General features: G+C 39.1%; 1 long non-coding RNA gene across 1 annotated transcript in view; it reads right to left on the bottom strand.

Annotated features, from left to right (window-relative positions):
- Positions 1-13816, bottom strand: part of LOC139741238 (uncharacterized) — a 29524-nt gene extending 15708 nt beyond the window's left edge. The window contains exon 1 of the long non-coding RNA XR_011711610.1: positions 13649-13816. This is a non-coding gene — a long non-coding RNA (uncharacterized lncRNA). The remainder of the gene's footprint in view (positions 1-13648) is intronic.
- Positions 13817-14452: the final 636 nt, after the last annotated feature.

Consider the following 14452-nt stretch of genomic DNA (forward strand, 5'->3'; position numbering starts at 1 on the left):
TGCCACCTTTAATCCCATCATGACTTTCATCATGCTTATTGCATTTTAACTGACAGGCATATGGTGTACTCACAAATTCATATGAGCTGTACAAAATACATAAGTCCACACAACTTGCTCTAACTGAAAGATGCATACTGTCAGAAATGATACATACATAGTATTTTTCTCTGCATGGGGTTATTAAATTACTTTGATGAAAATGCAATGGGTATACATGTACACATCTGAGGGTCTTTATACAATGTACATTGTATGTCTTTAGATTTTTTTTATTTTTTATTTTTTATTTTTTTACTCTCAGCACAATAGAAGTGTCAATATTAGTGCTCAGGTAATAGACTAAGAGAACTTGCAAACTTGACACAGGTACCATTTGTATCATGCAATTTCTTTATCTCGTCAGATACAGTTATGACTGCACAAATAATCTTACACTGTCAAATGTAGGTACCACTATGATTACAGTACTTGCCCAATTGATTTGTTTTTAGCTGCTATCACACAAAAATTGTATCCCAGATATGGTAATTTCCCATGGCATTGATACTAAAAATAATAACAACAATAATTATACTATTTCTATTATCATTATTATTATCATTATTATCATCATCATTATGATTATAACAACAACATTCAAATAGTTCTTAACATGAGCATTTCTAAGTTCAATGACACAGAACAGAAAAGTTTAATAAAAATACAGAATACTACACAAACATTATTTTATGTACTGAGAATATAGCAAAAGAGAGAAAAAACATACATGTAAAGATTAATTGAATAAGTGAGTTATGAGCATTCATTTGAATGTATGATGCACCTAGACCTACTGTAGCTCCTGTATTTTACATCTTATAGCAATTGTTTACATTTACAGACTGTGTGCATGTACACCCTACATATCAACAATGCTGTAAATATCTGTGGCCTGTATGTGAGACTGTTTGCAATCACTGACTTGCATCTGATGAGGGGGAATCTTGTCATGGAATCAGAAAATTGGGCAAGGTCATGTCTGTGTTGAATGGACATACACTTGCACTGATATGGAAGCAGACAAGACTGAAGAGTCTTGGGCTCTGCTGCAGCACTTGATATACATGTACACCAGCCACTTCCTCCGCTGGTAAATTACATCACATTCCAGATGGGAACACCCTGGCAGCGTGGCAGGAAAGACACTTCCTGATCTTCTTTTTCAGATGGGATCCAATTTGCAATGCATGGATACAGTATGTTTAAAACAGAGCGCTGAACGCTTTCAGGGTAATAGCAGGGTGCACAACCAAACAGGACATGATGAGCCTACAATGTATGAATATGGGTTCTGGGCAGGTACAGTATGACCTGATAACTAAATGTACATGTACACCAGTACACCAGACATCCCTCAGGAGATGAGAGTCACAGATTCATTCTGAGAGCTCTGTGTTTAATACAATAACAATGAATTGCATTTTAAAACACATTCCATAATGCATCAATTCACAGAGCATACCAATATGAAGTCAGACGGCAAATTTTGTATTCTTCTTCTTCTTCTTACTATTATTAAATTATTATTATTATTATAAGTAGTAGTAGTAGTAGTAGTAGTAGTAGTAGTAGTAGTCGTCGTCATCATCGTCGTCTTCGTCTTCTTCTTATTATTATTATTATTATTATTGTTATTATTATCATTATCATTATTATCAATTTTCTTCTTTTTTTTTGCATCAAAGTGTGAAAAGTATGCAGAATCTTACCCAAGGCACCACACTAGCTGCAAGGCATACATTGTACATGTACATGTAGGTCTTGGGCTAAGAACATTCTCTAAGGTATCAAGTGTTGACATGCTAATCATTTCTCCAGCAATCTCAGCTATCCAGTGTAAACAAATGCCATCCTGTTTAGTATACCCAGACTCTCTTCCCACCTCCCTGACTCGACTGAGCACTAATAAATACAAGGTTTTAGAAGCCATTCATGAAAGTGCATGTACATGTTTCACCTTGTACTTCAAAATACACAATATACATTGTACTGCCATTTGCTACACAATAGACTTACACAAGTATGAAGAAAATATAATCCTTATTGAAGAGATACGTTTGTTTTGTTTGTTGCTGTTATTGTTGTTGTTGTTAGGATGTACATGTACTGTAAATTTGTTAGGAGAATAATGCAATGCACAGGAGGCATATCAGTCATACATGTAGGGACATCTTAAGTTGATTCATTTAATGTTCACTGTAACCGTCATGGAAACGAGTAACTGTGATGTGAATCGTGTTTGTATCATTGTACAAATGTCCATGGAAGCAAAACTTTTATGTCCTTCACTCCTATCATAGATCAATAAAGATGAATCTGAATGAATATGAATAATAGCTGTGACTTTTAATGCCGACCTTCCAGTTTGCTACTGTACATATCACCATGCAGCATAACACAAATTCTTGCCACTACTCTCTATATTTGGTCTATAGAATAGGAAGACTTTTGGTGTTATGTTGTCCTTTTTCTCTCTTCCCTTTTATTTTTGTTCTCTTGGGAGTGAGTGGGTTGCAAAAGAGATGCATCCCAGGCAGAGCTTGAAAAATGTTGTGAATTCTGTTTGCTGCCTTCCCCGGTTACAATGCTCATAAATTACTATTGTAGTTAGTCATCTCTTTGCAGTCAGCGCTATGACTCATGCTCTTGCAACCTTACAATACACACTAAACAGGTCACGGGGTGGGGGGGGGGGGGTTATAAATGAATCCTGAAAGACATTTTATCACTATGCAAAGCATAGAGTGTGCAAGCTTATTCTGTTCAGATTCACTATGGAATGTAACAAACAAAAAACTAGGGCCTATTCATTCATAGTATTGTATCAGCACATTCCTGAGCACATTCTGCAGCCAAAGCTTTTGTGTTGAAGAGCTGAATTTGCCTCTCAGCAGGCTGACCTTATACAAAACGTGTCAAACTTTGTGCATATAAGTGTACCTTTAAACTGATCTTATCAACCAGAAACTTGCCTCAGATTTGCCTGATCTCATCACAGCTAATGCATAAAAACTGATTCCAAGGACTCCAGTGCATACACTGTAATCAAGTGAAGGTGCTCATTACTACTTTGTACAATTGTAGGTCCTATCGCACTGATTAAAATACAATTCAGGAAAAAACAAACAAACAAACAAACAGGCCTTTTATGGAATACAACATCATGGCAGCAAATATTACAGGAAACCTGTCCAGAGTGGCTCACTCTGTTATCTGCTGCTTCACCCCAATGCTGGATGATACAATGTGGACAAGGACAGGGAACACAAGTTTGTTTTTTTTTTTCATTGCCCTTTTGACAAATATTAATTAGTAAACAAAATTGATGCAGAGCCCAGATTGGATGCTTGTGAAGATGAGAAACTACTTTCTTTTTCTACTTGGCCTAGTGGTGTAATACTCTAAACAAGGGAATGCAAATCAAAAGAGGAATGTGGATTGAGTGAAAGAAGCAACATTAGTAGAACACATCAGTGAAAGTTTGAAGAAAACCGGACAAACGATGCAAAAGTTATGAATTTTTAAAGTTTTGGTGTTGGAACCACTGGATGAGGAGACCACTTGAGGTTATGACCTATGAGTGGACAACAATATAAAGAAAATATAAAGAAAATTCCACAAAAATTCATTTTTCATGAAAATTACAAATTCCATCAACTTGATACTGACATGAAAGGTAGCAATTATTCCCCCTGCTTTCTGAAAGCAGTTAGTCAAGTGCTCTTTCATAATGCCAGAAAAGTGATTTTTTGTTGAATTTTCTTTATATTTTCTTTGTATTGTTGTCCACTCATTCATCATAACCACTAGTAGTCTCCTCATCCAGCGGTTCCAACACCAAAACTTAAAGGGACTGTACAGTACTGGTTGAGGTGGGGATTCATGTTTTGAACATTCTGAAGTGATATAATGAGAAACCTCTTATGAAATATGAAAGAGCATGTAATTTTAAGAAGGATTCAACGTTTATGTGATGAAAATTGGTTTTCAAATGGCTGAGATATCCAAAAAAGTGATAATAACTAGAAATATCACTTAAGGTGATTAATACCCCCGCCCCGTGACGACAGTCTTACCCAAGGAATGATCTTTCCTTGATCTTCTGCCATTTAAATGCCGTTACCATGGCAACGCAGCTTCCGACACGTCCGAAAAATATGTCTTGCACATCTTCCCACCAAGACTATTGTGTGTGCCACATTTCATAAGCTTTTGTCAAAAACTGAGGAGGTAGTTCAATCCACATGATCTTTCCTTGATCTTCCGCCATTAATATGCCGTTACCATGGCAACGCAGCTTCCGACACGTCCAAAAAATATGTCTTGCACATCTTCCCACCAAGACCAATGTTATGTGCCACATTTCATGAGCTTTAGTCGAATACAGAGGAAGTAGTTCAATCCGCAAGATCTTTCCTTGATCTTCTGCCATTTATATGCCGTTACCATGGCAACGCAGCTTCCGACACGTCCGAAAAATATGTCTTCCACATCTTCCCACCAAGATCAAGGTGTGTGCCACATTTCATAAGCTTTGGTCAAAAAACTGAGGAAGTAGTTAAATCCGCAAGATCTTTCCTTGATCTTCTGCCATTAATATGCCGTTACCATGGCAACGTACTTTCGGGTACTGTCAAAAAATGCGTCTTGCACATCTACAACCAAAGGCACACATCTGTACCAGGTTTCATGGAAATTGGGCAAAAACTGAGGAAGTAGTTTGCAACACAAAATTTTCCATCATTTTGGCTCATAATATGTGAGCTGATACCATGGCAACATACTTTTTGTCACTGTCAAGAAATGTGTCATGCTGACCTATATCCTAAGACAAACATTCAATATGAATTCCATGAGAATTGGAAGAACACTGATGAAGCAGTTTTGCCATGAAGCATTGTGCCCTATATTTTACCAATAACATGCCGTTACCATGGCAACGCACTTTTTGCCACTGTGGAAATATGTGTCTTGCACATTAACATATTCAGATGAACATCTGTACCTAATTTCATAAAAATTGATCAAAAACTGTGGGAGGAGTTCGCGACGCAAGATTTGTACCCATTTTTGCCCATAATATGCCGTTACCATGGCAACGTACTTTTGGGTACTGTCAAAAAATATGTCTTGCACATCTACAACCCAAGGCACACATCTGTGCCAAGTTTTATGGGAATCGGTTGAAAACTGAGGAAGTAGTTCGCGACGCAAGATTTGCAACGGACCGACCGCCCGACCGCCCGCCCGACCGACCGCCCGACCGACCGCCCGCCCGACCGACCGCCCGACCGTCCGCTGATTCCTATATACCCCCTTCAAACTTCATTTGGCGGGGGTATAATAAAAGGCGACATGCCACAACTTTATTAGGATCTCTTTGTTTCACATTGTTTTTGATATCTCAGCCATTTCAAAACCGATTTTCATTGAATAAACTTTTGATACCCCTTGGAATCGCATGCTCTTTGGCATCTCATAGAGTGGTTTCTGAATATTCTCACAAAACGTTAAAATCTAAATCCTCACCTCGACCAGAACTGTACACACCCTTTAAAGGACAAGTCCACCTTTTTTTATACATGTGGATTGAGTGAATGCAGCAATATTAGTAGAACACATCAGTGAAAGTTTGGGGGAAATCGGACAATCCGTTCAAAAGTTATGAATTTTTAAAGTATCTGTGTAGTCACTGCTGGATGAGAAGATTACTACAGTGTATGATGTCCTACATGTATGCGTACAACCATATAAAGAAAATAATAAGAGAATTTTACAAAACTTTACTTTTTGAATAAAGTGCATATTTCTTCGACTTGTTACTGACATATGTTAAGGGTAATATTATTCCCCCTGCCTTCTGAAAGAGAGAAGTCAAGTGTTCTTTTGTTATGCGAGAAAAGTGAAAATATGTTGAATTTTCTTTATTCTTTCTTTATATTGTTGTACTTATGTGACATCACAAGCTATAGTAGTCTTCTCATCCAGCCTGGAGTGAGCAGAAACTTCAAAAATTATAACTTTTGATCGGATTGTCCAATTTTCCTCAAACTCTCAATAATGTGCTCTACTAATATTGCTGTGGCATATTCACTCAAACCGCATGTCTATGAAGGCGAACTTGTCCTTTAAAAAATGCATAACTTTTGCATCGTTTGTCCGATTTTCCTCAAACTTTTACTGATGTGTTCTACTAATGTTGCTGCTTTCACTCAATCCATATTGCTCTTTGGGTTTGTGTTCCCTTTAAGAATGGCAGTTTTGTACCATAACTACATGTAGGGAAATGGTGTCTACATCTTTTGATGTGGTTTATACATTACAGTGTACATACTGAAATGCACCATGATCAATTTTGCAACCAGTGACATATACTGCTATTCACAAAGAATGCAAGAAAATCTAGCAATGATGTGTAACACCAATATATTCAATTTCCCTTCATGTTAATTTCTGCTTATTCATTGTACATTTGTAATACTCTATTCCACACTGTACTCCATGTGATGTGTACATGGTAAAAAGGAAGAAAAAAAAAGGGGGGGGGGGTTTCTTCGCATGAAAAGAAATGACACTATTCAAGATTAAGATCATTAATGATGTCAATTTTGCCAATTACATTGCTTCTCTGCTTGACTGGCTCCAGGGCAGGGCAGAGCATCTGCCGTGTAGATATGAATCATCCCCAAATCTAGGGAACGATCAGGAACAGAGCATCCGTTGCTATGGCAACCATGGCATAAACAATATCCAAGCACAGGAACTTGGCCGATCACCACTCACTGCTATTTTGAATCTCTGGTACTCTCCTACATTATAAACATCTTCAGCAAATCGTCTATCAAGGTAAAAGGTTACTAGAGTACTCTGAGCAGAACTCTTGCCAAGTAGTCCCCCTCTGCCCAGCGTGCTGACAGACAGCGGATATGGCGCATTTGTCGCACCTACCAAAGTTCAGTGAGTGCTTAATGAATGGTTCCTGCTATCAATTTCCAAAAGGTGTTAATAGTACCAAGGAGCTACAATGTATGACAGATGACAGATGCTTTGGCTTTACTCTCAGTGGGCAAAATCACAAAATTCTTCTTTGTTTGTCTTCATATTTCTGCTTGTAATCCTAAATTTGTCATAACAGTACTTCTCCCTCCTTTGCAATTTTAAAGGAAATGGGGAGAAGCCGAGATGGAATTTCTCATCTTTGAAGTAGACCAGCACATTTGAATCAGCTTTGACTCAACAAAGTAAGATTTTGTCATGTATTGTTAGAACAAAGTGTCATTTCAAGTATATTTTGGCGGTTGGAAGTGAATAGTTGGCTAGATCTTCATTTTCAAATGTCACGTATCATACTTTTAATCTAGGATACAATGTAGCTGCATCAGTCGTTAACACCTGATGTATCATCACTACTGTCTAGAAACTGAAAGTGGCAGTCAAGTTTTATATAATACATTTTCCTCTGAAAACAATTCTTCTTTTGCATGAAAACAATACACTCTGAGGCATGTCATTTTCTCAACACCAAAGACACACAGTAATAGAAGAGAGTCATTATCCTAGAAAAAGATATCTTGTTGACTTTAAACTAGGGTTCCTGAACAAGCCTCTTAATAACTCATTAAAGGGGATAGCTAGTAACTGATCAGTGGGAATCAGGGGGAATGCTGGGGGATGATCGTTCCAATCCTTGTGAGATTCATTTAAGAGTACATTATATATCTATTGTTGAGTGAAAATTGTTTGCTTCAGAATGGTCTCATATTACTTGAATATGAAACCATTCTGAAGCAAACAATTTTCACACAACAATAGATATATAATGTACTCTTAAATGAATCCCACAAGGATTGGAACAATCATCCCCCGGCATTCCCACTGATTCCCACTGATCAGTTACTAGCCATCCCCTTTAAAGACACGCAAAAATAATGACTCTGATCCCGATATGAATGTGATGCACACATATGCATTTCTCTGGACAGTGCCGTATACTCCACGATTGCGAATTTAACCACTTGTGAAATCGTCGGGAAGTCCCGATTTGCGAAAATTTAGACTCGCTAAATATATGGTGTATACAGTATTCTCTAAAAAATTAGCAAGATTTAAGTTATCAATAGCACAACAATATCCAAAAATAATATTCAATTTGGGTGTTGTGGGTTCAGTGCTACCATACATTGTAGGTGACTTGAATACTGGTATATATCACAGCATACTACCAGGGAGGTGGGAAGTCCCACCTCCCCGATACTAAAGTACTCATGTGTATCTCAGACATTACATCATGGATAGTATTACATGGAAGCAGACCACGAGGTGCAAACAAGTTGACACCTGCAAGCAAATAAAGGCAATAACTTACGACAGTCTACAGTTTGTGAAATGATATTTGATGTATTATGTGTTACATCAAACTTTAAAAGTTTTTCTAGACGTAGAGGATTGAACATTTGGGGGTAATGAATGGCCATGAAATTCTCACATGAATTCTCTAAGTGAAGACATCCGATAGAATTACAATTTCATGAATTTAGCTGAACTGTTTTTCCTGCCCATGAATTTCCTTTGTCTCTCTGCTTAAGTGTATTTCCAGAGCTGTGTGCTGCATCATGTTTTAAACATCAAAATGTGTACTTTTACAGTCACGGTGAATGGAACTGTATATTTCTGAAATATTAATTTGCTATGAAAACAATAATATTTCCAAGCTCTTTTTGGAAGCTCTGTATGGCCGGATGAGATTGCCTCTGAAGGTTTGGACAATTCAGACTAAAAATAAACAGTAATCTTTATTCAGCATGCATTCAATGTCTGTTACATCACTATAAAACATGTGTCTGTTGTACAAAGCCTGGGGTTTAGACATCAAACCAAAAGTTGCCATGCAGTATCTCCAGAATTTCAATTTTGATGTCTTACTCTGCATGTTTTGGATATAGATCTACAATGTACATTGTGCCTTCATAAGTTGATTTTAAAAGCTAAATTTCAGGATGCAGTAAAAACTACTAAAGGTTGAATTGATAATGAAGAATTCAGCTGTAACATGCATTCCTGTGGACGCCTGAATAGTCACTAATTTCTAATTTAATGTCTATTGCAAAGTACATACAGTATTTGCAGACCTAAAATCTTAAAATGATATGTTTTCATAAGAAATATTTTGGTGCACAATCTGGCTTCTTTCTCTACACTATAAGTATATGTCATACTTTCAGTATCCAAAAAGAGTCCAATTTTAAAGTATGATATAACACAGTTATAGCTGTAGGTGAGGAGACGGATCTTAAATCTAATTCATTTGGGGGATTAACAGCCAGTGTAGAGTGCAGATGACAGAAGTGATGTGATCACAGAAGTGATGAGACAGGCATCAGGGTTCTGTATGTGCTGAAGCAGAGCCAGATGACATGCAAGCAAAGTGATGATCAAAATATTGCAATAATCGCACCGAGACATTACCAGAGGATTAAGAGGTTGTTCAGTGGAGCTCTGGTCAAGGTATTTCCGTATTTTCCCATCCTTTTATCTAAATTATATACACCAGAAGCAGCAGCCCTGCACATCTTACAAATGTGCTCCCTCAAACCCATCAAGTCGTTGAATGCCGAGATCTCTGGCAGTTTATGATGGCACCGTCAATGTAGAATAATATTCAAACACAACTATCAGGAGCAGTCCCATTCCTTTTCACTAAACTTGTCCCAAACAAGTTTTACAGATAGAACACTCTACTACAGTTAGACACTAGGGTAACTTACTAGTACTTAATCCCTAGTGAATTCCTGGCTTGAGTAATCTGACTCAAAATTCCCATCGTCCATACTACTCATGATTTGTGCTGAAAATAATCTATATTCTTATTTTCTTCCTTTCTTTTGTTCTTTGTTCTTTTTTTTTTTGGGGGGGGGGGGGGGGGCATGGATGCCATCAGTACAATGGTCACATTCATGTAGATATATAGATTCTAACTCTTTCTTCTCTGAAGAAATGAAGGGATCTCTGAATGAATGAAATCCGGACATCGCTGGTCATAGTACTTGTCTTTTATCATCCAGAGTTTATGCATTGATGTGCAACATGCAATTCTATTATGCATTGAACTTACGGTCTTTTTTTAGTTGTATTTTGAAAGCTAGAGAAGTGGTTATGTTTTTGGTTTTGGGGGTAGGCCATTCCAGTCTTTCATAGTTCTTGGGAGAAAGCTATTGAAGTGTGCTTTTTGGCATTGAAGGAGGGTGTATCGATCCAAGTCTAATACCCTTTTCATACTGGCATCCTCGGATGTCACGCCAGACTTGAGTCTGGGATGAACACGGCGTGACTGGCCTCCCAAATCCTTATGTAAACACGAGGTACAGCCCGTGGTACCCTTTCATATTGATCTCGAACACGGCACGAACTCGGCACACGTTTCCATAGCAACCTGCTGGGGACACGGTTCCGTGATTACTTGCGGCCAGCTTCCCGCACCTTTTTTCATGAAAGCGACAGTCTGGCAGTCCACTATAATGCCGAATCCACAAATTTTTCCAAATGCATTGAATACACATTTTACAGCTGACAGCAATCAGTACAGTGTATGTATAGCCATTGATGGCAGTTGTCAGTAATCATGTCAATTACTAGCGCAGACTGACTCAATTCTAAGCAGGCGCACCTAATCACTTTGCAATTTTACACATGAAATGAGTGTAAAAATTGTTTAGACATTTAATAAAACATAAATATATTATTTTGTAGTTTTTTGATATTATTATGGTATTATTTTGGTAATATTATTTTTTGTATTTTTTTTGGCATTATTCAATCATTTGTTGTTCTTACAAATTTGATATCTCTGTAAGTCAGCAAACAATTTGCCATGGCATATAATATACGATAAATAAACGATCATTGTATGTTGACAAAGCACACGTGTAACTGTATAAATCCTAGCGCGCGCTCGCAGTTGTGTTTAAATCTGAGATTTCCGGTTCCGGTTGTATGCCGTGTCCATTCATTTTGGCAGCATCTAGCACAAACACGGCACGTCCTCTGGAGGACGTGCCGTGTTTGTGCTAGACAGTCTAGCACGAACTTCACGCCGTGTTCATCCACTGTTCATGCTGTGTTCACGCCCAGTCGAGCTTTCATATTGACAGTGGTCTGGCATGAACACAGCACGTCCTCCGGAGGACGTGCCATGTTTTTTGCCAATATGAAAGAGGTATTGTGTTTCACGTTATGGTAATTGGTATGGTGGGATATTAATAATAAATACTCACAATAGCAGCTTCCTGGTACAGTGGGAGTAGTGTGCCTTTCAATACTGCACAAACTAAATAAAGAAGATTCTAAGATTAACGTTTATAGACGTCTACCTATTAAGTGAAGAATCGTAAGGAAGGTGTGACAAAGAATAATACAGCACCAACCACAATACAATTTCGACTCACTGATATAATACTAAGTGTCTGTAGTGACAATCATAGGGTCCAGAGCTACCAAGTCTCACGCATTCTGCATGAGACTCAAGCATTTAGGGGCCGTCTCACGATCTCACGCATGGCACCCATTTTTCTCACGCATCGGGCGAAGTCTGCAACTTGGGCCTATAATAGGGAGCATATCTCAAAGGATTAGAGTGATAGTTGCAATTGAAGGTATATTTTCCTTTTGTCTTTCAAAATAAGTAAACAATAGTCACTTAAGTATGCACCTGATCGCACCATTAAGAGCTAAGAATTGAAAAAGCTCCCTACCGTGGGAGGCCACAGGGGGAAAAACCCCTCCCACACCCTCGCTCGCGCGCACATTCGCTCGCCGAGATGCCGAGTCATGAAAATCTCACTCATAAAAATTTTTTGAACTTGGCATCCCTGAGGGTCTAGTACTCTAGAATTGGGGAAATTACAGAATACCGGTTTTGCGTCATATAAATTAGCATATTGGTGCGTATAAGAGCCGCCAGAGGCGGGGCCTTCGGCCCCGCCTCCGGCGGCTCTCCCTTAGAGATGAATTTCAGCCCGGAGGGCAGAAATTCGTCTTTCCCGTCGTCTTGGGCCCCCAAAAAGCCCGGGAACGGAACGGCCGTCAAAAAGTAGTTTGACCACACAATTTTTATGAAAATTGAGTGGTTTCAGAGGAAAACTGCTCTAAATCAAGATAACTCGAGTAAATCGTCGATAACGAAAATCGAGCCGATTTTGACGGAACTATTTTAAAGGTGATGACGTCATCACAGCTAGCAGCTCTTCTTCCTTTCACTCTTCGACACAATCGCACAAGTCATTCACGATCAATCACACTACACACTAGTTTGGCAAGGCAGCGCGTATACGCGTATTGTCAAGAGACATGTGCGCACTCAACTGCTATACGTATTGTACACTGTACTAGTAAACATGCGCGCGTTCTGCAGACTCAATACGCGCTACCACTGCACACATACGCATCATAAGCTGTTGTGTGTAGGTACTGTTGTACGACTGCATAGAGTCAACATGGTGGGCTGTCAAGAGCACCCACACAGTGCGTAAGCTCTACTGTAACTGTGTAAGCTAGCACCAGCAATTAGATAAGTGATTGTTTTCTAGTCTCACCTAAATTGCTATCGATTTCTAGGATACGGACTATCCTCAACTCCTAAAAACGTGAGTATTCATCGTAAATTCGGGTAAATTTTAACGGCTAGTCTAGACTAGCATCGTCAGGATCTAGAACTACATTATTCGGGGGACACCCCCGAAACCCCTGAGAACAACGTAAGATACCACACTTCTCACCGCACAGATCAAAGAAAACACACGTTTCCAAACAAATGCAATCGTCGACAGCCGAATCACGGACCGTATCGCAGACCGGATTAATATTTCAGATGGTTGCTATCGGCAAGCGTAATTACGCTCTTTTCAGAGCGATTTGCGCTCTCCGTGATTGGCTGCCGGTATTCTGTAATTTACCCCTAGAATTCTATGCATTGCCATTGCCATTCTAATCATTGTTAGCAAGTCCTACCTAACCTTCAAGCAACACAGTGCCATTTATTGCTAGTTGTTAAACGTTAGTATTCTACAACTTGTAACAGTTAGAGGTCTACCGTAAATGTACAAGTGGAAGTGAACTAATGCGCATTGAAAATATTGAATGGGCATTGAGGCGAGTTGACATGGCATTATTAATCACTGGGTCTATGGGTGGGAGGTGTGATGTTCCCTGAAAGTTTCTCAATATTCATCGTCAAGTAGCCCAGTATCACTATCTAGTATCCAGAAATCGTGCGGAAGCCAATCGTGCATCAGAGTCATGGGGAAGGAAGAGAAATCTCATCGGCTCGCTATAGGTCTCACATTACTGTAATTTACAGTTTGACAAAAAGTCGTCACCGTCCATCGCACCTCGCAGCAGCAGTACGAATAGGCCCTATTCCTAATAATGAATGTTGACTTCGACAAGCACTGAGGCGCGCGGCAGCCGACAGTCCCGGCTGTCTGGAACAACAAAGATCCATGTACAGCGGAGAGCTGGAGCAGTAATAATTTTTACAGACCCCCTAAGTTTAGTGAAGAGTACCGCGATTTAACGTCAGACGTCCATATCAAATAGAGCATAATCCCCTTACCAACAGCATATTTGGCTTCTTGAGTCGGAACCCAGCCTGTCATCTTGATGGCGTATATTCCAGTTAATCACGCATATGTCAGAAATCAAATTCAAAAATCGTTCGTTCGCCGGTGATGATAGAGCCTCCGATCACTCAGCCCCTCACGGCGCCGCCATGTTCCCGTGCAAGGTGCTGTGTCATGTGATAGGAATTTGTCCAATCACCCGTGCGGTATCCCGCAAACGAAAACGAAAGGCGACTAGTCGACTGCTCCCAAATGTTTCTCAAGTGTGACCTCCAAGCTGGCGCTCTACAATAATCACTCGCATAATCCCTACTACATAGCAGGTGTACTGATGATTTTGTCGTGACAAACAAAAGAAAACCCTGTCGTAACTTCGATGGAACTCAAATTCATCATCAAACAAAGTAAAAAAGAAGAAAAAAAAAAAGGTATTATACAGTTGCACAAATTCTGTTCCTTTCTTACAATGCACCAAAAAAACAGATGATTGTAAAAATGTTTTGTGCTTCTAGCGGTAGATCCGCTGAGAAGACTGCATCAGATAAACCACAAGATGCAAATCAATGATCATTAGCCTTCAGTGCGGGAAACTAGTGATTTTTCGTAATCATCACATTTCTTGCTTGATCAATATCCAGAATATACATCACATAGATATATAATTATGGAAATGTACTTTGTAATAACAACTGTAGTGAAAGGGGGGGGGGGGGGGGGAATCAACTTAATGCACAGTGTTTTTAATATGCCATGTGATTTTTAGCCAACGTTTGCTTTTACCAAGTTACATTTGGGTC

Source organism: Diadema antillarum, unplaced genomic scaffold, assembly GCF_040938485.1.
Source record: "Diadema antillarum isolate AM-2024a unplaced genomic scaffold, OU_Dant_1.0 seq00000911_RagTag, whole genome shotgun sequence".
Lineage (NCBI taxonomy): Eukaryota > Metazoa > Echinodermata > Echinoidea > Diadematoida > Diadematidae > Diadema > Diadema antillarum.